Source organism: Procambarus clarkii, chromosome 44, assembly GCF_040958095.1.
Source record: "Procambarus clarkii isolate CNS0578487 chromosome 44, FALCON_Pclarkii_2.0, whole genome shotgun sequence".
Taxonomy (NCBI): domain Eukaryota; kingdom Metazoa; phylum Arthropoda; class Malacostraca; order Decapoda; family Cambaridae; genus Procambarus; species Procambarus clarkii.
In genome coordinates, this window is record NC_091193.1 from 34,147,852 (window position 1) to 34,169,626 (window position 21,775).

The window sequence follows — 21,775 nt, forward strand, 5'->3', positions numbered from 1 at the left end:
TCATCGCGGGACACAACTTATCACCTTAAGGTATGTTCCTCTTGACTGGTGTTTCCCGCGAGTTGTTTGTCAACAACATATTACAGGACCCGCTGTTACCTTAATATTGTTGAGGGTAATTCACTGTCATTGGTCCTGGGGGAGCCCAGCCCCCCCCCCTTTATTTGCCATGGGGGGGCCGAGGTCCCCCCATTTACTGGTTCTGGGGCGCAGATATTTTGCCTTGTCGATTCCATCGAGTATTTTTTAAGTTGTGATCATGTCTCTCCAGCTGTTGCCTTACTTGAGTGACGTGAACTTCATTAGTCTTCCCTTGTATGTTACTCCCTAACACTCTGGTACCAGTCTGGTATTATGGGGGTGGGAGCGGCTCCGTGCTAGAGCTGCATAATATAAAGAGGTCTGACGTCCGTGGTATGACTAGTGGTAATATTGCTAGTTAGACTTGATGTGAGCACTTAATGGTCAGTGTTGGTACCCTCCCTCCCTCCCTCTAGCTGGCCTCGTGGTACCCTCCCTCCCTCCCTCTAGCTGGCCTCGTGGTACCCTCCCTCCCTCCCTCCCTCTAGCTGGCCTCGTGGTACCCTCCCTCCCTCTAGCTGGCCTCGTGGTACCCTCCCTCCCTCCCTCCCTCTAGCTGGCCTCGTGGTACCCTCCCTCCCTCACTCCCTCTAGCTGGCCTCGTGGTACCCTCCCTCCCTCCCTCCCTCTAGCTGGCCTCGTGGTACCCTCCCTCCCTCCCTCCCTCTAGCTGGCCTCGTGGTACCCTCCCTCCCTCCCTCCCTCTAGCTGGCCTCGTGGTACCCTCCCTCCCTCCCTCCCTCTAGCTGGCCTCGTGGTACCCTCCCTCCCTCCCTACCTCTAGCTGGCCTCGTGGTACCCTCCCTCCCTCCCTACCTCTAGCTGGCCTCGTGGTACCCTCCCTCCCTCCCTCCCTCTAGCTGGCCTCGTGGTACCCTCCCTCCCTCCCTCCCTCTAGCTGGCCTCGTGGTACCCTCCCTCCCTCCCTCTAGCTGGCCTCGTGGTAATCTAGCTGGCCTCGTGGTACCCTCCCTCCCTCCCTCTTGCTGGCCTCGTGGTTCCCTCCCTCCTTCTAGTTGGCCTCGTGGTTCGTACCCTCCCTCCCTCTAGCTGGCTTCGTGGTTCCCTCCCTCCCTCTAGCTGGCCTCGTAGTTCCCTCCCTCCCTCTACCTGGCCTCGTGTTTCCATCCCTCCCACTAGCTGGCCTCGTGTTTCCATCCCTCCCTCTAGCTGGCCTCGTGGTTCCCTCCCTCTAGCTGGCCTCGTGTTTCCATCCCTCCCTCTAGCTGGCCTCGTGGTTCCCTCCCTCCCTCTAGCTGGCCTCGTGGTTCCCTCCCTCCCTCTAGCTGGCCTCGTGGCTCCCTCCCTCCCTCTAGCTGGCCTCGTGGTTCCCTCCCTCCCTCTAGCTGGCCTCGTGGTTCCCTCCCTCCCTCTAGCTGGCCTCGTGGTTCCCTCCCTCCCTCCCTCAAGCTGGCCTCGTGGTTCCCTCCCTCCCTCTAGCTGGCCTCGTGGTTCCCTCCCTCCCTCCCTCAAGCTGGCCTCGTGGCTTCCTCCCTCCCTCTAGCTGGCCTCGTGGTTCCCTCCCTCCCTCAAGCTAGCTTCGAGTTTCCCTCCCTCTAGCTGGCTTCGAGGTTCCCTCCCTCCCTCTAGCTGGCTTCGAGGTTCTCTCCCTCCCTCTAGCTGGTCTTTTGGTTACCTCACTCCCTCTAGCTGGCTTGGTACCTTCCCTCTCTAGCTGGCCTCGTGGCCCCCTCCCTCTCTCTAGCTGGCCACGTGGCTTATTCCTTCCCTCCTTCTAGCTTGTCTCATGGTTCCCCTCCTTCCCTCCCTCTGGCTGGCCTCATAGTTCCCTCCTTCCCTTCCTCTACCTGGCCTCGTGGCTCCCTCCCTCCCTCTAGCTGGCCTCGTGGTTCCCTCCCTCCCTCTAGCTGGACTCGTGGTTCCCTCCATCCCTCTTGCTGGCCTCGTGGTTCCCTCCCTCCCATTAGCTGGCCTCAAGGCTCCCTCCTTCCCTCCATCTAGCAGGCCTCGTGGCTCCCTGCCTCCCTCTAGGTGGACTCGTGGCTTCCTCCCTCCCTCTAGCTGGACTCGTGGTTCCCTCCCTCCCTCTAGCTGGACTCGTGGCTCCCTCCCTCCCTCTAGCTGGACTCGTGGTTCCCTCCCTCCCTCTAGCTGGACTCGTGGCTCCCTCCCTCCCTCTAGCTGGACTCGTGGCTCCCTCCCTCCCTCTTGCTGGACTCGTGGCTCCCTCCCTCCCTCTTGCTGGACTCGTGGCTCCCTCCCTTCCTCTTGCTGGACTCGTGGCTCCCTCCCTCCCTCCCTCCCTCTTGCTGGACTCGTGGCTCCCTCCCTCCCTCCCTCCCTCTTGCTGGACTCGTGGCTCCCTCCCTCCCTCCCTCCCTCTTGCTGGACTCGTGGCTCCCTCCCTCCCTCCCTCCCTCTTGCTGGACTCGTGGCTCCCTCCCTCCCTCTTGCTGGACTCGTGGCTCCCTCCCTCTCTCCCTCTTGCTGGCCTCGTGGTTCCCTTCCTTCCTCCCTCCCCTCCAGCTGGCCTCGTGGTTCCCTACCTCCTTCTAGTTGGCCTCGTGGTTCGTACCCTCCCTCTAGCTGGCTCGTAGCCCCTCCCTCCTTCTAGTTGGCCTCGTGGTTCGTACCCTCCCTCTAGCTGGCTTCGTGGTTCCCTCCCTCCCTCTAGCTGGCTTCGTGGTTCCCTCCCTCCCTCTAGCTGGCCTCGTGGTTCCCTACCTCCCTCCCTCCCTCTAGCTGGCTTCGTGGTTCCCTCCCTCCCTCTAGCTGGCTTCTTGGTTCCCTCCCTCCCTCCCTCTTGCTGGCCTCGTGGCTCCCTCCCTCTCTCCCTCTAGCTGGCCTCGTGGCTCTCTCTCCCGCCCTCCATCTCTCCCTCTTACTGGCCTCTTGGTTCCATCCCTCCCTCCCTCCCTCCCTCTTGCTGGCCTCTTTGCCCCCTCCCTTCCTCTAGCTGGCCTCGTGTCTCCGTTCCTCCTTCTAGCTGGCCTTGTGGCTCCCTCACTCCCTCCCTGTTGTTGGCCTCGTGGTTCCCTCCTTCACTCTAGCTGGCCTCTTGGTTCCCTCCCTCCTTCCCTCTCCTTAGATGGCCTCGTGGATCCCTTCCTCCCTCTAGCTGGCCTCGTGGCTCCCTACCTCCAGCTGGACTCGTGGCTCCCTCCAACCCTATAGCTGGCCTCATGGCTTCCTCCTTCCCTCTATCTTGCCTCGTGGTTCCATCCTTCCTTCCCTCTAGCTGACCTCATGGCTCCCTCCCTCTCTCCCTTTAGGTGGCTTCGTGGCTCCCTCCCTCTCTCCCTTTAGGTGGCTTCGTGGCTCCCTCCCTCCCTCTTGCTGGCCTCGTGGTTTCTACCCACCCTCTAGCTGGCCTCGTGGTTCCCTCCCTTCCTCCCTACCTTCCTCCCTCTAGCTGGCCTCGTAGCTCTCTCCCTCCCTCCCTCTAGCTGGCCTCGTGCCTCTCTCCCTCCCTCACTCTCTCCCTCTAGCTGGCCTCGTGCCTCTCTCCCTCCCTCACTCTCTCCCTCTAGCTGGCCTCGTGCCTCTCTCCCTCCCTCACTCTCTCCCTCTAGCTGGCCTCGTGCCTCTCTCCCTCCCTCACTCTCTCCCTCTAGCTGGCCTCTTGGTTCCCTGCCTCCCTCTAGCTGGCCTCGTGGCTCCCTCCCTCCCTCCATCCCTCTTGTTGGCCTCATGGTTTCCTCCCTCCCTCTAGCTGACCTCGTGGCTCTCTCCCTCCATCTAACTGGCCTCGTGGCTCCCTCCCTCTACCTGGCCTCGTGATTCGATCCCTCCTTCCCTCTAGCTGGCCTCGTGACTCCCTGTCTCCATCTAGCTGCTTTCGTGTCTCCCTCCCTCGCACTAGCTGGCTTCGTGGCTCCCTTACTCTTGCTGGTCTCGTGGGTTCTACCCTCCCTCTAGCTGACCTTTCGGTTCCCTCCCTCCCTCTAGCTAGACTCGTTTCTCCCTCCCTCCCTCTAGCTGGCCTCGTGGTTATCTCCCTCCCTCTTTCAAGCTGGCCTAGTTGTTCCCTCCCTCCTTCCCTCTTATTGGCCTCGTGGTTCCCTCCCTCCCTCCTTCTACCTGGCCTCTTGGTTCCCTCCCTCCTTCCCTCCCTTTAGCTGTCCTCGTGGTTCCCTCCCTCCCTCTAGTTGGCCTCGTGACTACTTACTTCCCTTCCTCTATCTGGCCTAATTGTTCCCTCCTTCCCTCCCTCTAGGTTGCTTCGTAGTTCCCTCCCTCCCTCCTTCTAGCTGGCCTCCTGGTTCCCTCCCTTCCTCTTGCTGGTCTCATGGCTCCCTCCATCTTACTGGCCTCGTGGCTCCCTCCCTCCCTCTACCTGGCCTCGTGACTCCCTGCCTCCATCTAGCTGGTCTCGTGTCTCCCTCCTTCCCTCTAGCTGGCTTTGTGGTTCCATCCCTCTAGCTTTCCTCGTGGTTCCCTCCCTCTAGCTTGAATCGTGGCTCTCTCCTTCTAGCTGGCCTCGTGGTTCCCTCCCTCTAGCTTGAATCGTGGCTCTCTCCTTCTAGCTGGCCTCGTGGTTCTCTCCCTCCTTCTCTCCCGCTAGCTGGTCTCGTGTCTCCCTCCTTCCCTCTAGCTGGCTACGTGGTTCCCTCCCTCCCTCCCTCCCTCCCTCTAGCTGACTTCGTGGTTCCCTCCCTCCCTCTAGCTGACTTCGTGGTTCCCTCCCTCCCTCTAGCTGGACTCGTGGCTCCCTCCCTCTTGCTGGCCTCGTGGTTTCTAACCTCCCTCTAGCTGGCCTCGTGGTTCTCTCCTTCCCTCTCTCCCTCTAGCTTGCTCGTAGCCTCCTCCCTCCTTCTTGTTAGCCTCGTGGTTCGTACCCTCTAACTAGCTGGCTTCGTGGTTGCCTCCCTCCCTCTAGCTGGCCTCGTGGTTGCCTCCCTCCCTCCCTCTAGTTGGCCTCTTGGTTCCATCCCTCCCCTCCCTCCCTCTAGCTGGCCTCTTGGTTCCATCCCTCCCTCCCTCCCTCCCTCTAGCTGGCCTCTTCGTTCCCTCCCTCCCTCCCTCCCTCCCTCCCTCCCTCCCTCCCTCCCTCCCTCTCTCTAGCTGGCCTCTTCGTTCCATCCCTCCCTCCCTCCCTCTAGCTAGCCTCTTCGTTCCATCCCTCCCTCCCTCCCTCTAGCTGGCCTCGTGGCTCTCTCCCTCCCTCCATCTCTCCCTCTAGCTGGCCTCGTGGCTCCGTTCCTCCTTCTAGCCGCCTTGTGGCTCCCTCCCTCCCTCTTATTGGCTTCGTGGTTCCCTCCCTCCCTCTAGCTGGTTTCGTGTCACCCTCCTTCCCTCTAGCTTGAATCGTGGCTCCCTCTAACTGTCCTCGTGGTTCCCTCCCTCCCTCCCTATAGCCGGCCTCGTGGTGCCCTCCCTCCCTCCCTCTAGCTGGCCTCGTGGTACCCTCCCTCCCTCTAGCTGGCCTCGTAGTAAACTAGCTGGCCTCGTGGTACCCCCCTCCCTCCTAGTTGGCCTTGTGGTACCCTCCCTCCCTCCCTCTAGCTGGCCTCGTGGTACCCTCCCTCCCTTCCTCTAGCTGGCCTCGTGGTACCCTCCCTCCCTCCCTCTAGCTGGCCTCGTGGTACCCTCCCTCCCTCCCTCTAGCTGGCCTCGTGGTACCCTCCCTCCCTCCCTCTAGCTGGCCTCGTGGTAAACTAGCTGGCCTCGTGGTACCCCCCTCCCTCCTTCTAGCTGGCCTCGTGGTACCCTCCCTCCCTCTAGCTGGCCTCGTGGTACCCTCCCTCCCTCCCTCTAGCTGGCCTCGTGGTACCCTCCCTCCCTCCCTCTAGCTGGCCTCTTGGTTCCCTCCCTCCCTCCCTCCCTCTAGCTGGCCTCTTCGTTCCATCCATCTCTCCCTCCCTCCCTCTATCTGGCCTCTTCGTTCCATCCCTCCCTCCCTCCCTCTAGCTGGCCTCGTGGCTCTCTCCCTCCCTCCATCTCTCCCTCTAGCTGGCCTCGTGGTACCCTCCCTCCCTCTCTCTAGCTGGCCTCGTGGTACCCTCCCTCCCTCCCTCTAGCTGGCCTCGTGGTACCCTCCCTCGCTCCCTCTAGCTGGCCTCGTGGTACCCTCCCTCCCTGTAGCTGGCCTCGTGATACCCTCCCTCCCTCCCTCTAGCTGGCCTCGTGGTAAACTAGCTGGTCTCGTGGTACCCCCTCCCTCCTTCTAGCTGGTCTCGTGGTACCCCCTCCCTCCTTCTAGCTGGCCTCGTGGTACCCTCCCTCCCTCTAGCTGGCCTCGTGGTACCCTCCCTCTCTCCCTCTTGCTGGCCTCGTGGTACCCTCCCTCCCTCCCTCTAGCTGGCCTCGTGGTACCCTCCCTCCCTCCCTCTAGCTGGCCTCTTGGTTCCATCCCTCCCTCCCTCCCTCTAGCTGGCCTCTTGGTTCCCTCCCTCCCTCCCTCCCTCCCTCCCTCTAGCTGGCCTCTTCGTTCCATCCCTCCCTCCCTCCCTCCCTCTAGCTGGCCTCTTCGTTCCATCCCTCCCTCCCTCCCTCTAGCTGGCCTCGTGGCTCTCTCCCTCCCTCCATCTCTCCCTCTAGCTGGCCTCGTGACTCCGTTCCTCCTTCTATCCGCCTTGTGGCTCCCTCCCTCCCTCTTATTGACTTCGTGGTTCCCTCCCTCCCTCTAGCTGGTTTCGTGTCTCCCTCCTTCCCTCTAGCTTGAATCGTGGCTCCCTCTAACTGTCCTCGTGGTTCCCTCCCTCCCTCCCTATAGCCGGCCTCGTGGTGCCCTCCCTCCCTCCCTCTAGCTGGCCTCGTGGTACCCTCCCTCCCTCTAGCTGGCCTCGTGGTACCCCCCTCCCTCCTTCTAGTTGGCCTCGTGGTACCCTCCCTTCCTCCCTCTAGCTGGCCTCGTGGTACCCTCCCTCCCTCCCTCTAGCTGGCCTCGTGGTACCCTCCCTCCCTCCCTCTAGCTGGCCTCGTGGTACCCTCCCTCCCTCCCTCTAGCTGGCCTCGTGGTACCCCCCTCCCTCCTAGTTGGCCTTGTGGTACCCTCCCTCCCTCCCTCTAGCTGGCCTCGTGGTACCCTCCCTCCCTTCCTCTAGCTGGCCTCGTGGTACCCTCCCTCCCTCCCTCTAGCTGGCCTCGTGGTACCCTCCCTCCCTCCCTCTAGCTGGCCTCGTGGTACCCTCCCTCCCTCCCTTTAGCTGGCCTCGTGGTACCCTCCCTCCCTCCCTCTAGCTGGCCTCTTGGTTCCCTCCCTCCCTCTAGCTGGCCTCTTCGTTCCATCCATCTCTCCCTCCCTCCCTCTATCTGGCCTCTTCGTTCCATCCCTCCCTCCCTCCCTCTAGCTGGCCTCGTGGCTCTCTCCCTCCCTCCATCTCTCCCTCTAGCTGGCCTCGTGGTACCCTCCCTCCCTCTCTCTAGCTGGCCTCGTGGTACCCTCCCTCCCTCCCTCTAGCTGGCCTCGTGGTACCCTCCCTCGCTCCCTCTAGCTGGCCTCGTGGTACCCTCCCTCCCTGTAGCTGGCCTCGTGATACCCTCCCTCCCTCCCTCTAGCTGGCCTCGTGGTAGACTAGCTGGTCTCGTGGTACCCCCTCCCTCCCTCTAGCTGGCCTCGTGGTACCCTCCCTCCCTCCCTCTAGCTGGCCTCTTGGTTCCATCCCTCCCTCCCTCCCTCTAGCTGGCCTCTTGGTTCCCTCCCTCCCTCCCTCCCTCCCTCTAGCTGGCCTCTTCGTTCCATCCCTCCCTCCCTCCCTCCCTCTAGCTGGCCTCTTCGTTCCATCCCTCCCTCCCTCCCTCTAGCTGGCCTCGTGGCTCTCTCCCTCCCTCCATCTCTCCCTCTAGCTGGCCTCGTGACTCCGTTCCTCCTTCTATCCGCCTTGTGGCTCCCTCCCTCCCTCTTATTGGCTTCGTGGTTCCCTCCCTCCCTCTAGCTGGTTTCGTGTCTCCCTCCTTCCCTCTAGCTTGAATCGTGGCTCCCTCTAACTGTCCTCGTGGTACCCTCCCTCCTTCCCTCTAGCTGGCCTCGTGGTACCCTCCCTCCCTCCCTCTAGCTGGCCTCGTGGTAAACTAGCTGGCCTCGTGGTACCCCCCTCCCTCCTTCTAGCTGGCCTCGTGGTACCCTCCCTCCCTCTAGCTGGCCTCGTAGTAAACTAGCTGGCCTCGTGGTACCCCCCTCCCTCCTTCTAGTTGGCCTCGTGGTACCCTCCCTTCCTCCCTCTAGCTGGCCTCGTGGTACCCTCCCTCCCTCCCTCTAGCTGGCCTCGTGGTACCCTCCCTCCCTCCCTCTAGCTGGCCTCGTGGTACCCTCCCTCCTTCCCTCTAGCTGGCCTCGTGGTACCCTCCCTCCCTCCCTCTAGCTGGCCTCGTGGTAAACTAGCTGGCCTCGTGGTACCCCCCTCCCTCCTTCTAGCTGGCCTCGTGGTACCCTCCCTCCCTCTAGCTGGCCTCGTGGTACCCTCCCTCCCTCTAGCTGGCCTCGTAGTAAACTAGCTGGCCTCGTGGTACCCCCCTCCCTCCTTCTAGCTGGCCTCGTGGTACCCTCCCTCCCTCTAGCTGGCCTCGTAGTAAACTAGCTGGCCTCGTGGTACCCCCCTCCCTCCTTCTAGTTGGCCTCGTGGTACCCTCCCTTCCTCCCTCTAGCTGGCCTCGTGGTACCCTCCCTCCCTCCCTCTAGCTGGCCTCGTGGTACCCTCCCTCCCTCCCTCTAGCTGGCCTCGTGGTACCCTCCCTCCCTCCCTCTAGCTGGCCTCGTGGTACCCTCCCTCCTTCCCTCTAGCTGGCCTCGTGGTACCCTCCCTCCCTCCCTCTAGCTGGCCTCGTGGTAAACTAGCTGGCCTCGTGGTACCCCCCTCCCTCCTTCTAGCTGGCCTCGTGGTACCCTCCCTCCCTCTAGCTGGCCTCGTGGTACCCTCCCTCCCTCTCTCTAGCTGGCCTCGTGGTACCCTCCCTCCCTCCCTCTAGCTGGCCTCGTGGTACCCTCCCTCCCTCCCTCTAGCTGGCCTCGTGGTACCCTCCCTCCCTCCCTCTAGCTGGCCTCGTGGTACCCTCCCTCCCTGTAGCTGGCCTCGTGATACCCTCCCTCCCTCCCTCCCTCTAGCTGGCCTCGTGGTAAACTAGCTGGCCTCGTGGTACCCCCCTCCCTCCTTCTAGCTGGCCTCGTGGTACCCTCCCTCCCTCTAGCTGGCCTCGTGGTACCCTCCCTCCCTCCCTCTTGCTGGCCTCGTGGTACCCTCCCTCCCTCCCTCTAGCTGGCCTCGTGGTACCCTCCCTCCCTCCCTCTAGCTGGCCTCGTGGTACCCTCCCTCCCTCCCTCCCTCTAGCTGGCCTCTTGGTTCCCTCCCTCCCTCCCTCCCTCTAGCTGGCCTCTTCGTTCCATCCCTCCCTCCCTCCCTCTAGCTGGCCTCTTCGTTCCATCCCTCCCTCCCTCCCTCTAGCTGGCCTCGTGGTACCCCCCTCCCTCCTTCTAGTTGGCCTCGTGGTACCCTCCCTTCCTCCCTCTAGCTGGCCTCGTGGTACCCTCCCTCCCTCCCTCTAGCTGGCCTCGTGGTACCCTCCCTCCCTCCCTCTAGCTGGCCTCGTGGTACCCTCCCTCCATCCCTCTAGCTGGACTAGTGGTACCCTCCCTCCCTCCCTCTAGCTGGCCTCGTGGTAAACTAGCTTACCTCGTGGTACCCCCCTCCCTCCTTCTAGCTGGCCTCGTGGTACCCTCCCTCCCTCTAGCTGGCCTCGTGGTACCCTCCCTCCCTCTCTCTACCCACAAACATAAACACCCACATTATCCGAGACATCAGATTTCTGGGAAAAAATATGGAGTTGTGTTCATGACCACGATCAGGTGGGAGATGCAGCATCACCTGAAGCTTGGTCAGGTGGGAGATGCAGCATCACCTGAAGCTTGGACAGGTGGGTGATGCAGCATCACCTGAAGCTTGGTGGTCAGGTGGGTGATGCAGCATCACCTGAAGCTTGGTGGTCAGGTGGGTGATGCAGCATCACCTGAAGCTTGGTGATCAGGTGGGTGATGCAGCATCATCTGAAGCTTGGTCAGGTGGGTGATGCAGCATCACCTGAAGCTTGGTGGTCAGGTGGGTGATGCAGCATCACCTGAAGCTTGGTGGTCAGGTGGGTGATGCAGCATCACCTGAAGCTTGGTGGTCAGGTGGGTGATGCAGCATCACCTGAAGCTTGGTGGTCAGGTGGGTGATGCAGCATCACCTGAAGCTTGGTGATCAGGTGGGTGATGCAGCATCATCTGAAGCTTGGTCAGGTGGGTGATGCAGCATCACCTGAAGCTTGGTCAGGTGGGTGATGCAGCATCACCTGAAGCTTGGTGGTCAGGTGGGTGATGCAGCATCACCTGAAGCTTGGTGGTCAGGTGGGTGATGCAGCATCACCTGAAGCTTGGTGGTCAGGTGGGTGATGCAGCATCACCTGAAGCTTGGTGATCAGGTAGGTGATGCAGCATCATCTGAAGCTTGGTCAGGTGGGTGATGCAGCATCACCTGAAGCTTGGTGGTCAGGTGGGTGATGCAGCATCACCTGAAGCTTGGTGATCAGGTGGGTGATGCAGCATTACCTGAAGCTTGGTGGTCAGGTGGGTGATGCAGCATCACCTGAAGCTTGGTGATCAGGGGGGTGATGCAGCATCACCTGAAGCTTGGTCAGGTGGGAGACGCAGCATCACCTGAAGCTTGGTCAGGTGGGTGATGCAGCATCACCTGAAGCTTGGTCAGGTGGGAGACGCAGCTTCACCTGAAGCTTGGTCAGGTGGGAGACGCAGCATCACCTGAAGCTTGGTCAGGTGGGTGATGCAGCATCACCTGAAGCTTGGTGATCAGGTGGGTGATGCAGCATCACCTGAAGCTTGGTGGTCAGGTGGGTGATGCAGCATCACCTGAAGCTTGGTGGTCAGGTGGGTGATGCAGCATCACCTGAAGCTTGGTGGTCAGGTGGGTGATGCAGCATCACCTGAAGCTTGGTCAGGTGGGAGACGCAGCATCACCTGAAGCTTGGTGATCAGGTGGGTGATGCAGCATCACCTGAAGCTTGGTCAGGTGGGAGACGCAGCATCACCTGAAGCTTGGTTGTCAGGTGGGTGATGCAGCATCACCTGAAGCTTGGTCAGGTGGGAGACGCAGCATCACCTGAAGCTTGGTGGTCAGGTGGGTGATGCAGCATCACCTGAAGCTTGGTCAGGTGGGTGGTGCAGCATCACCTGAAGCTTGGTGGTCAGGTGGGAGACGCAGCATCACCTGAAGCTTGGTCAGGTGGGAGACGCAGCATCTCCTGAAGCTTGGTGGTCAGGTGGGTGATGCAGCATCACCTGAAGCTTGGTGATCAGGTGGGTGATGCAGCATCATCTGAAGCTTGGTCAGGTGGGTGATGCAGCATCACCTGAAGCTTGGTGGTCAGGTGGGTGATGCAGCATCACCTGAAGCTTGGTCAGGTGGGTGATGCAACATCACCTGAAGCTTGGTGGTCAGGTGGGTGATGCAGCATCACCTGAAGCTTGGTGATCAGGTGGGTGATGCAGCATCACCTGAAGCTTGGTCAGGTGGGAGACGCAGCATCACCTGAAGCATCACCTTCCAGCCCTTCTCAACACCTACCACCCCTTCTCAACACCTACCACCCCTTCTCAACACCTACCAGCCCTTCTCAACGCCTACCAGCCCTACTCAACACCTACCGCCCCTTCTCAACACCTACCACCCCCTTCTCACCACCTACCACCCCTTCTCAACACCTTCCACCCCCTTCTCAACACCTTCCACCCCCTTCTCAACACCTTCCACCCCCTTCTCAACACCTTCCACCCCCTTCTCAACACCTTCCACCCCCTTCTCAACACCTTCCACCCCCTTCTCAACACCTTCCACCCCCTTCTCAACACCTTCCACCCCCTTCTCAACACCTACCACCCCTTCTCAACACCTACCACCCCTTCTCAACACCTACCACCCCTTCTCAACACCTTCCACCCCCTTCTGAACACCTTCCACCCCCTTCTCAACACCTACCACCCCTTCTCAACACCTACCACCCCTTCTCAACACCTACCACCCCTTCTCAACACCTTCCACCCCCTTCTCAACACCTACCACCCCCTTCTCAACACCTACCACCCCTTCTCAACACCTACCACCCCTTCTCAACACCTACCACCCCTTCTCAACACCTACCACCCCTTCTCAACACCTACCACCCCTTCTCAACACCTTCCACCCCCTTCTCAACACCTACTACCCCTTCTCAACACCTACCACCCCTTCTCAACACCTACCACCCCTTCTCAACACCTACCACCCCTTCTCAACACCTACCAGCCCTACTCAACACCTACCACCCCTTCTCAACACCTACCACCACTTCCCAACACCTACCACCCCTTCTCACCACCTACCACCCCTTCTCAACACCTACCAGCCCTACTCAACACCTACCAGCCCTACTCAACACCTACCACCCCTTCTCAACACCTACCAGCCCTACTCAACACCTACCACCCCTTCTCAACACCTACCAGCCCTACTCAACACCAACCACCCCTTCTCAACACCTACCACCCCTTCTCAACACCTACCACCCCTTCTCAACACCTTCCACCCCTTCTCAACACCTACCACCCCCTTCTCAACACCTACCACCCCCTTCTCAACACCTACCAGCCCTACTCAACACGTACCACCCCTTCTCAACACCTACCAGCCCTACTCAACACCTACCAGCCCTACTCAACACCTACCACCCCTTCTCAACACCTACCACCCCTTCTCAACACCTTCCACCCCCTTCTGAACACCTTCCACCCCCTTCTCAACACCTACCACCCCTTCTCAACACCTACCACCCCTTCTCAACACCTACCACCCCTTCTCAACACCTACCACCCCTTCTCAACACCTTCCACCCCCTTCTCAACACCTACCACCCCTTCTCAACACCTTCCACCCCCTTCTCAACACCTACTACCCCTTCCCAACACCTACCACCCCTTCTCACCACCTACCACCCCTTCTCAACACCTTCCACCCCTTCTCAACACCTACCACCACTTCTCAACACCTACCAGCCCTACTCAACACCTACCAGCCCTACTCAACACCTGCCACCCCTTCTCAACACCTACCACCACTTCCCAACACCTACCACCCCTTCTCACCACCTACCACCCCTTCTCAACACCTACCAGCCCTACTCAACACCTACCAGCCCTACTCAACACCTACCACCCCTTCTCAACACCTACCAGCCCTACTCAACACCTACCACCCCTTCTCAACACCTACCACCCCCTTCTCAACACCTACCACCCCCTTCTCAACACCTACCACCCCCTTCTCAACACCTACCATCCTTCTCAACACCTACCACCCCTTCTCAACACCTACCACCCCTTCTCAACACCTACCGCCCCTTCTCAACACCTACCGCCCCTTCTCAACACCTACCGCCCCTTCTCAACACCTACCACCCCTTCTCAACACCTACCACCCCTTCTCAACACCTACCACCCCTTCTCAACACCTACCACCCCTTCTCAACACCTACCACCCCTTCTCAACACCTACCACCCCTTCTCAACACCTACCACCCCTTCTCAACACCTACCACCCCTTATCAACACCTACCACCCCTTCTCAACACCTACCACCCCTTCTCAACACCTACCACCCCTTCTCAACACCTACCACCCCTTCTCAACACCTACCACCCCTTCTCAACACCTACCACCCCTTCTCAACACCTACCACCCCTTCTCAACACCTACCACCCCTTCTCAACACCTACCACCCCTTCTCAACACCTTCCAGCCCTACTCAACACCTACCACCCCTTCTCAACACCTACCAGCCCTACTCAACACCTACCCCCCCCTTCTCAACACCTACCACCCCTTCTCAACACCTACCACCCCTTCTCAACACCTACCAGCCCTACTCAACACCTACCACCCCTACTCAACACCTACCACCCTTTCTCAACACCTACCACCCCTTCTCAACACCTACCACCCCTTCTCAACACCTACCACCCCCTTCTCAACACCTACCACCCCCTTCTCAACACCTACCACCCCTTCTCAACACCTACCACCCCTTCTCAACACCTACCACCCCCTTCTCAACACCTACCACCCCCTTCTCAACACCTACCACCCCTTCTCAACACCTACCACCCCTTCTCAACACCTACCACCCCTTCTCAACACATACCACCCCTTCTCAACACCAACCACCCCTTCTCAAAACCTACCACCCCTTCTCAACACCTACCAGCCCTACTCAACACCTACCACCCCCTTCTCAACACCTACCACCCCTTCTCAACACCTTCCAGCCCTACTCAACACCTACCACCCCTTCTCAACACCTACCACCCCTTTTCAACACCTTCCAGCCCTACTCAACACCTACCGCCCCTTCTCAACACCTACCGCCCCTTCTCAACACCTTCCAGCCCTACTCAACACCTACCACCCCTTCTCAACACCTACCACCCCCTTCTCAACACCTACCACCCCTTCTCAACACCTACCACCCCTTCTCAACACCTACCACCCCTTCTCAACACCTTCCAGCCCTACTCAACACCTACCACCCCTTCTCAACACCTACCACCCCTTTTCAACACCTTCCAGCCCTACTCAACACCTACCGCCCCTTCTCAACACCTACCGCCCCTTCTCAACACCTTCCAGCCCTACTCAACACCTACCACCCCTTCTCAACACCTACCAGCCCTACTCAACACCTACCCCCCCCCTTCTCAACACCTACCACCCCTTCTCAACACCTACCAGCCCTACTCAACACCTACCACCCCTACTCAACACCTACCACCCTTTCTCAACACCTACCACCCCTTCTCAACACCTACCACCCCTTCTCAACACCTACCACCCCCTTCTCAACACCTACCACCCCCTTCTCAACACCTACCACCCCTTCTCAACACCTACCACCCCTTCTCAACACCTACCACCCCCTTCTCAACACCTACCACCCCCTTCTCAACACCTACCACCCCTTCTCAACACCTACCACCCCTTCTCAACACCTACCACCCCTTCTCAACACATACCACCCCTTCTCAACACCTACCACCCCTTCTCAAAACCTACCACCCCTTCTCAACACCTACCAGCCCTACTCAACACCTACCACCCCCTTCTCAACACCTACCACCCCTTCTCAACACCTTCCAGCCCTACTCAACACCTACCACCCCTTCTCAACACCTACCACCCCTTTTCAACACCTTCCAGCCCTACTCAACACCTACCGCCCCTTCTCAACACCTACCGCCCCTTCTCAACACCTTCCAGCCCTACTCAACACCTACCACCCCTTCTCAACACCTACCACCCCCTTCTCAACACCTACCACCCCTTCTCAACACCTACCACCCCTTCTCAACACCTACCACCCCTTCTCAACACCTACCACCCCTTCTCAACACCTACCACCCCTTCTCAACACCTACCACCCCTTCTCAACACCTACCACCCCTTCTCAACACCTACCACCCCTTCTCAACACCTACCACCCCTTCTCAACACCTACCACCCCTTCTCAACACCTACCACCCCTTCTCAACACCTACCACCACTTCTCAACACCTACCACCCCTTCTCAACACCTACCACCCCTTCTCAACACCTACCACCCCCTTCTCAACACCTACCACCCCTTCTCAACACCTACCACCCCTTCTCAACACCTACCACCCCTTCTCAACACCTACCACCACTTCTCAACACCTACCACCCCTTCTCAACACCTACCACCCCCTTCTCAACACCTACCACCCCTTCTCAACACTTACCACCCCTTCTCAACACCTACCACCCCCTTCTCAACACCTACCACCCCTTCTCAACACCTACTACCCCCTTCTCAACACCTACCACCCCCTTCTCAACACCTACCACCCCCTTCTCAACACCTACCACCCCTTCCAGCCCTACTCAACACCTACCAGCCCTTCTCAACACCTACCACCCCTTCTCAACACCTACCACCCCTTCTCAACACCTACTACCCCCTTCTCAACACCTACCACCCCTTCTCAACACCTACCACCCCTTCTCAACACCTACTACCCCCTTCTCAACACCTACCACCCCCTTCTCAACACCTACCACCCCTTCTCAACACCTACCACCACTTCTCAACACCTACCACCCCTTCTCAACACCTACCACCCCCTTCTCAACACCTACCACCCCTTCTCAACACCTACCACCCCCTTCTCAACACCTACCACCCCTTCTCAACACCTACTACCCCCTTCTCAACACCTACCACCCCCTTCTCAACACCTATCACCCCTTCCAGCCCTACTCAACACCTACCACCCCTTCTCAACACCTACCACCCCTTCTCAACACCTACCACCCCTTTTCAACACCTTCCAGCCCTACTCAACACCTACCGCCCCTTCTCAACACCTACCGCCCCTTCTCAACACCTACCACCCCTTCTCAACACCTACCAGCCCTACTCAACACCTACCACCCCCTTCTCAACACCTACCACCCCTTCTCAACACCTACCACCCCTTCTCAACACCTACCACCCCTTCTCAACACCTACTACCCCCTTCTCAACACCTACCACCCCCTTCTCAACACCTACCACCCCTTCTCAACACCTACCACCACTTCTCAACACCTACCACCCCTTCTCAACACCTTCCAGCCCTACTCAACACCTACCAGCCCTTCTCAACACCTACCACCCCTTCTCAACACCTACCACCACTTCTCAACACCTACCACCCCTTCTCAACACCTACCACCCCTTCTCAACACCTACCACCCCCTTCTCAACACCTACCACCCCTTCTCAACACCTTCCAGCCCTACTCAACACCTACCACCCCTTCTCAACACCTACCACCCCTTCTCAACACCTACCACCCCTTCTCAACACCTACCACCACTTCTCAACACCTACCACCACTTCTCAACACCTACCACCACTTCTCAACACCTACCACCCCTTCTCAACACCTACCACCCCTTCTCAACACCTTCCAGCCCTACTCAACACCTACCGCCCCTTCTCAACACCTACCACCCCTTCTCAACACCTACCACCCCTTCTCAACACCTACCACCACTTCTCAACACCTGCCACCCCTTCTCAACACCTACCACCCCTTCTCAACACCTACCACCCCTTCTCAACACCTTCCAGCCCTACTCAACACCTACCGCCCCTTCTCAACACCTACCGCCCCTTCTCAACACCTACCACCCCTTCTCAACACCTTCCAGCCCTACTCAACACCTACCACCCCTACTCAACACCTACCACCCCTTCTCAACACCTACCGCCCCTTCTCAACACCTACCACCCCTTTTCAACACCTACCACCCCTTCTCAACACCTACCACCCCTTCTCAACACCTACCACCCCTTCTCAACACCTTCCAGCCCTACTCAACACCTACCACCCCTTCTCAACACCTACCACCCCTTCTCAACACCTACCACCCCTTCTCACTTCTCAACACCTACTACCCCCTTCTCAACACCTACCACCCCCTTCTCAACACCTACTACCCCCTTCTCAACACCTACCACCCCCTTCTCAACACCTACCACCCCTTCTCAACACCTACCACCCCTTTTCAACACCTTCCAGCCCTACTCAACACCTACCGCCCCTTCTCAACACCTACCACCCCTTCTCAACACCTATTAGCCCTACTCAACACCTACCACCCCTTCTCAACACCTACCACCCCTTCTCAACACCTTCCACCCCTTCTCAACACCTACCACCCCTTCTGAACACCTACCACCCCTTCTCAACACCTACCACCCCTTCTCAACACCTTCCAGCCCTACTCAACACCTACCGCCCCTTCTCAACACCTACCACCCCTTTTCAACACCTACCACCCCTTCTCAACACCTACCACCCCTTCTCAACACCTACCACCCCTTCTCAACACCTACCAGACCTTCTCAACACCTACCACCCCTTCTCAACACCTACCAGCCCTTCTCAACACCTACCTCCCCTTCTCAACACCTACCACCCCCTTCTCAACACCTACCAGCCCTTCTCAACACCTACCACCCCCTTCTCAACACCTACCAGCCCTTCTCAGTACCTGTCGGCCCCTATCAACACCCAATACTCCCTCTAGTCAACTAGTCACATCTTCCCACACCAATTTCCCCGGGATCACTTCTACCCCAACCACCACCACCACCACCACTGGCCGAGCTTCCTACCCATGGTTATAACTCACCACCTACCACCCCTTAGTCGCAGCTATCAGCAGGCATCAAGCCCCAGTCCGCCAACAGCCCCAACCAGCTCTACCCCAACACTGCCTCTCCCACACCGTGATGCAGGCACGCAGTGCTGCCCAAAAACACATATTTGTGAATGGTAACGACTGGATGATTATACACGGCCAGATAGTCAGGTCGTGAACGGTGCAAGCGCGCCCGCTCTAAGCACACACACACACACACACACACACACACACACACACACACACACACACACACACACACACACACACACACACACACACACACACACACACACACACCTGCATACCATGGAAAACAACGGAGAAGAATGTGCGAAGAAAATGGTAGATCATTTGGAGCAAAAGAACTTTGTAACACATGATCAGCAAGGCTTCAGGGACGGCAAATCATGCTTCACAGGATTAATTGACCAAGTGACAAAAATCAGGCATCAAAGAAAAACGTGGGTATACTGCATATTTTTGTATTACCAGAAAGACCTTCAGACAGTACCCATTAGGTGACTAGTGCACAAGCTGGTAATGCAGGCAGGAGTGAAAGGGAAGGTACTCCACTGGATGAAGGTGTACTAAAGCAAAGGCCTCACTTCTCACAGTGACAGCGAGTCACTGTGAGGGGTGAGGCCGCAGAGTGGCCAGACGTCACTAGTAGGGTTACGTCCTTGGACCTATACTGTTTCTGATGTATGTAACTGATCTCCCAGAAGAAATAGACTCGTTCCTCTCAATGTTTTTTGACGATGCACAAATAATGAGGAGGATTACGCCGGAGGAAGATAGCATGAGGCTACAAAGATGACCTGGACAAATTGAAGGAATGGTCCAACAAATGGCTACTGACGTTCAACCCAAGTGAATGTATGGTAATGAAACTAGGCGGTGGAAACAGGAGGCTAGAAACAGGATACCGAATAGGGGATGAAATCCTTCATGAAACGGACAGAGAAAAACGTAGGAGATGACATCATGGCAAACATGTCTCCTGAAACCCACAACAAGAGATCATTATCAGTGGCGTACGCAAGGCTGGCTAACATCAGATCAGTCTTCAGAAACCTGTGTAATGAAAAATTCAGAACCTTGTATACCACATATGTAAGACCCATCGTGGAGTATGCGGCCCCAGAATGGAGCCCGTACCTTGTCACGCACAAGAAGTTGGAGAAAGTTCAGAGGTATACCACTAGGCTGTGTAAACTGCTCCTCACGTCGCTGGAAGAGAGAAGTGTTCGGGAAGACATGATCACCACATACAAAATTCTAAGGGGAATTGAGAGGGTAGATAAGAACAGATTATTTAACACGGGTGGCACTCATGCAAAGGGACACACGTAGAAGTTGAGTACTCAAATGAGCCTTTCTAATTAGACAAATTTGAAAGAACGTTTTCACTGTCAGAGAAGTTAATAGATGGAATGCAATATGAAGTGATGTGGTGAAGGCAAACTCTATACACTATTTCAAATTTAGACATGACGGAGCTCGAGTAGCTCAGGAACCTGTACAGCTGTAGATTGAAGTTGAGAGGCGGGACCAAAGAGCCGCAGCTTAACGTCCGCAAGCACAACTAGGTGAGTACATACACAAAAATACTAACACAGAATTTTCGTAAAGGAAAAATCCTGTTTGAGCAACTTGTTTGTTCCATGAGAAGATTGCAACAATCAAACAGGAGAAACTCTGCTTGTTCCTAGAGTTCCAGGAAACTTTTGTTGCAGCTCCTCACAAGCGATGAATATATTGAGATATTGAGTAAAACAATAATGAGTATATTGCCCGGGCATGGAACCCCTACCTAGGAAAACTTGAAACAAAACCAGAAAATATTGCTAAGTGTGTGCAGCCTGGCTCGTTCCTCAGCTAAGGAACGGAACTATGAAGACGGACTGAGGTAACTGGACCTCATTACAATGAGATAATGGAGGAATAGGGCGGACATGATAACAACGTACAAGATACTAAAGTAAACTAACAACGAAGATATAGAAACAATGTTTAACGAAAGGCTCAATAGAACGAGAGGACATAACTGGTTTTTGGAAACAAGTCATATATCAGATGTCAGTAAGACCATCATCAGACTAAGAGTCGTTAATGAGTGGTGTGGGAAATTTTACCCGCCATATCTAATAATCATCTAAGAAATGTATTAGTTCCATATCATATCAAAATCATATCAAATCTTATTAATTAAAATCATATCCGAATCATAATAGACGTGCAGAGAGCCAGAATTTGGCACCAAAATATGGCTCAAGCCTCGAAATTGGGATGTTTGGGATGTTTTGAAAACTGCAGGGAGGTTTGGGACAAATGTGACCAAACGCCGCTTTCCTCACTAGGACTTGCTGTCAACGTACATGGCGCCCCCGCTCTGGGAGGCGTCCATTAGGGAGGCTCCGGCCTCCCCCGGTGCTGTGAGCCCCAGGGTAGCTGCAGTGAGCAAACACTGGCCCAAAAAAGCCAGTTGAATTCAAAGATGAGCTCCAGGCGAGGTGTGGAAAGAAAGTCCAGCCAGGGGCGTTCAAACTGCGCGCCAAGATGGCTAACCTTTCGGGCGGGAATCTCTTCCACAACGAAATCTTTTATTGTAGAGCTGTTGACAACATACTTTTATCTCAACTTAAGTTTTCGCCACGCATAATTTTTTCTCATTTGGAAAATACATTATTATCTTCACTATAAATGACTACTATAGCGTGTCATGTCTGCTCACACTCATCTCTAAATGAAATGATTACAAATACTTCCCAAGACATAAACTGCCTCATCCAGCCCGCCTCTTCCCTCATTCCTAATCCACAAACCCACCAACAATCCTCCAACTTCATGGGAAGGTCAAGCTTCCCATGACCTTGGAGTCATTGGATATGGGTTTGTGGATTACCTGACCTAGCAGTTTATGCCTTTATGAAGATCTCCCCCCCCCCCTTGGCATATATGCATTAATGATATATAATGCATATGCCAGCCAGTCTAATTCTAATCTTAAGATTATTCTCCTATCTCTCAATTTATTCTTTACCTACTCTTCACAGCAAGTCTTTGTCACCCACATTGAACAATATTCTAAGTCTTCACTACCCCAAAACTTGCCTCGCCACCCAGCTTTTACCTTATCACACACCTTTGCTATCCATCATTTGGTTTGGATTAAACATTCAAGGTTAAATGTTTGCCCTTGACCACCTAGCAGCAATTGAGGATACAGATGTAAGCTGATTGGAGAGTCGCGTTCTGAGTGTAAACTAGTAGAACGTAAGTCAAGAAACTGCAGATGGCCTATTGTCCTGCACGTGGCACCTCCTATTTATATCCACCTACACTCATTCATATACGTCTAACCTAAGCTTCAACCAATCAAAGATTCCTATGCCTATTATGATCCAGTAATATGGATCCAGTGATCCAGTAGTATGATCCACAATCGATTTGAGAATGGTCCAGGACGGACCGAAACGTCGTTGTCCCTTCACCTTCTAGTGT

General features: G+C 56.8%; 1 protein-coding gene across 1 annotated transcript in view; it reads right to left on the minus strand.

The window, feature by feature from the left end:
* The window catches only part of LOC123745445 (venom phosphodiesterase), a 421,245-nt gene that overhangs the window by 397,999 nt on the left and 1,471 nt on the right, over positions 1–21,775 (minus strand). The gene's annotated exons all lie outside the window — the stretch shown is intronic.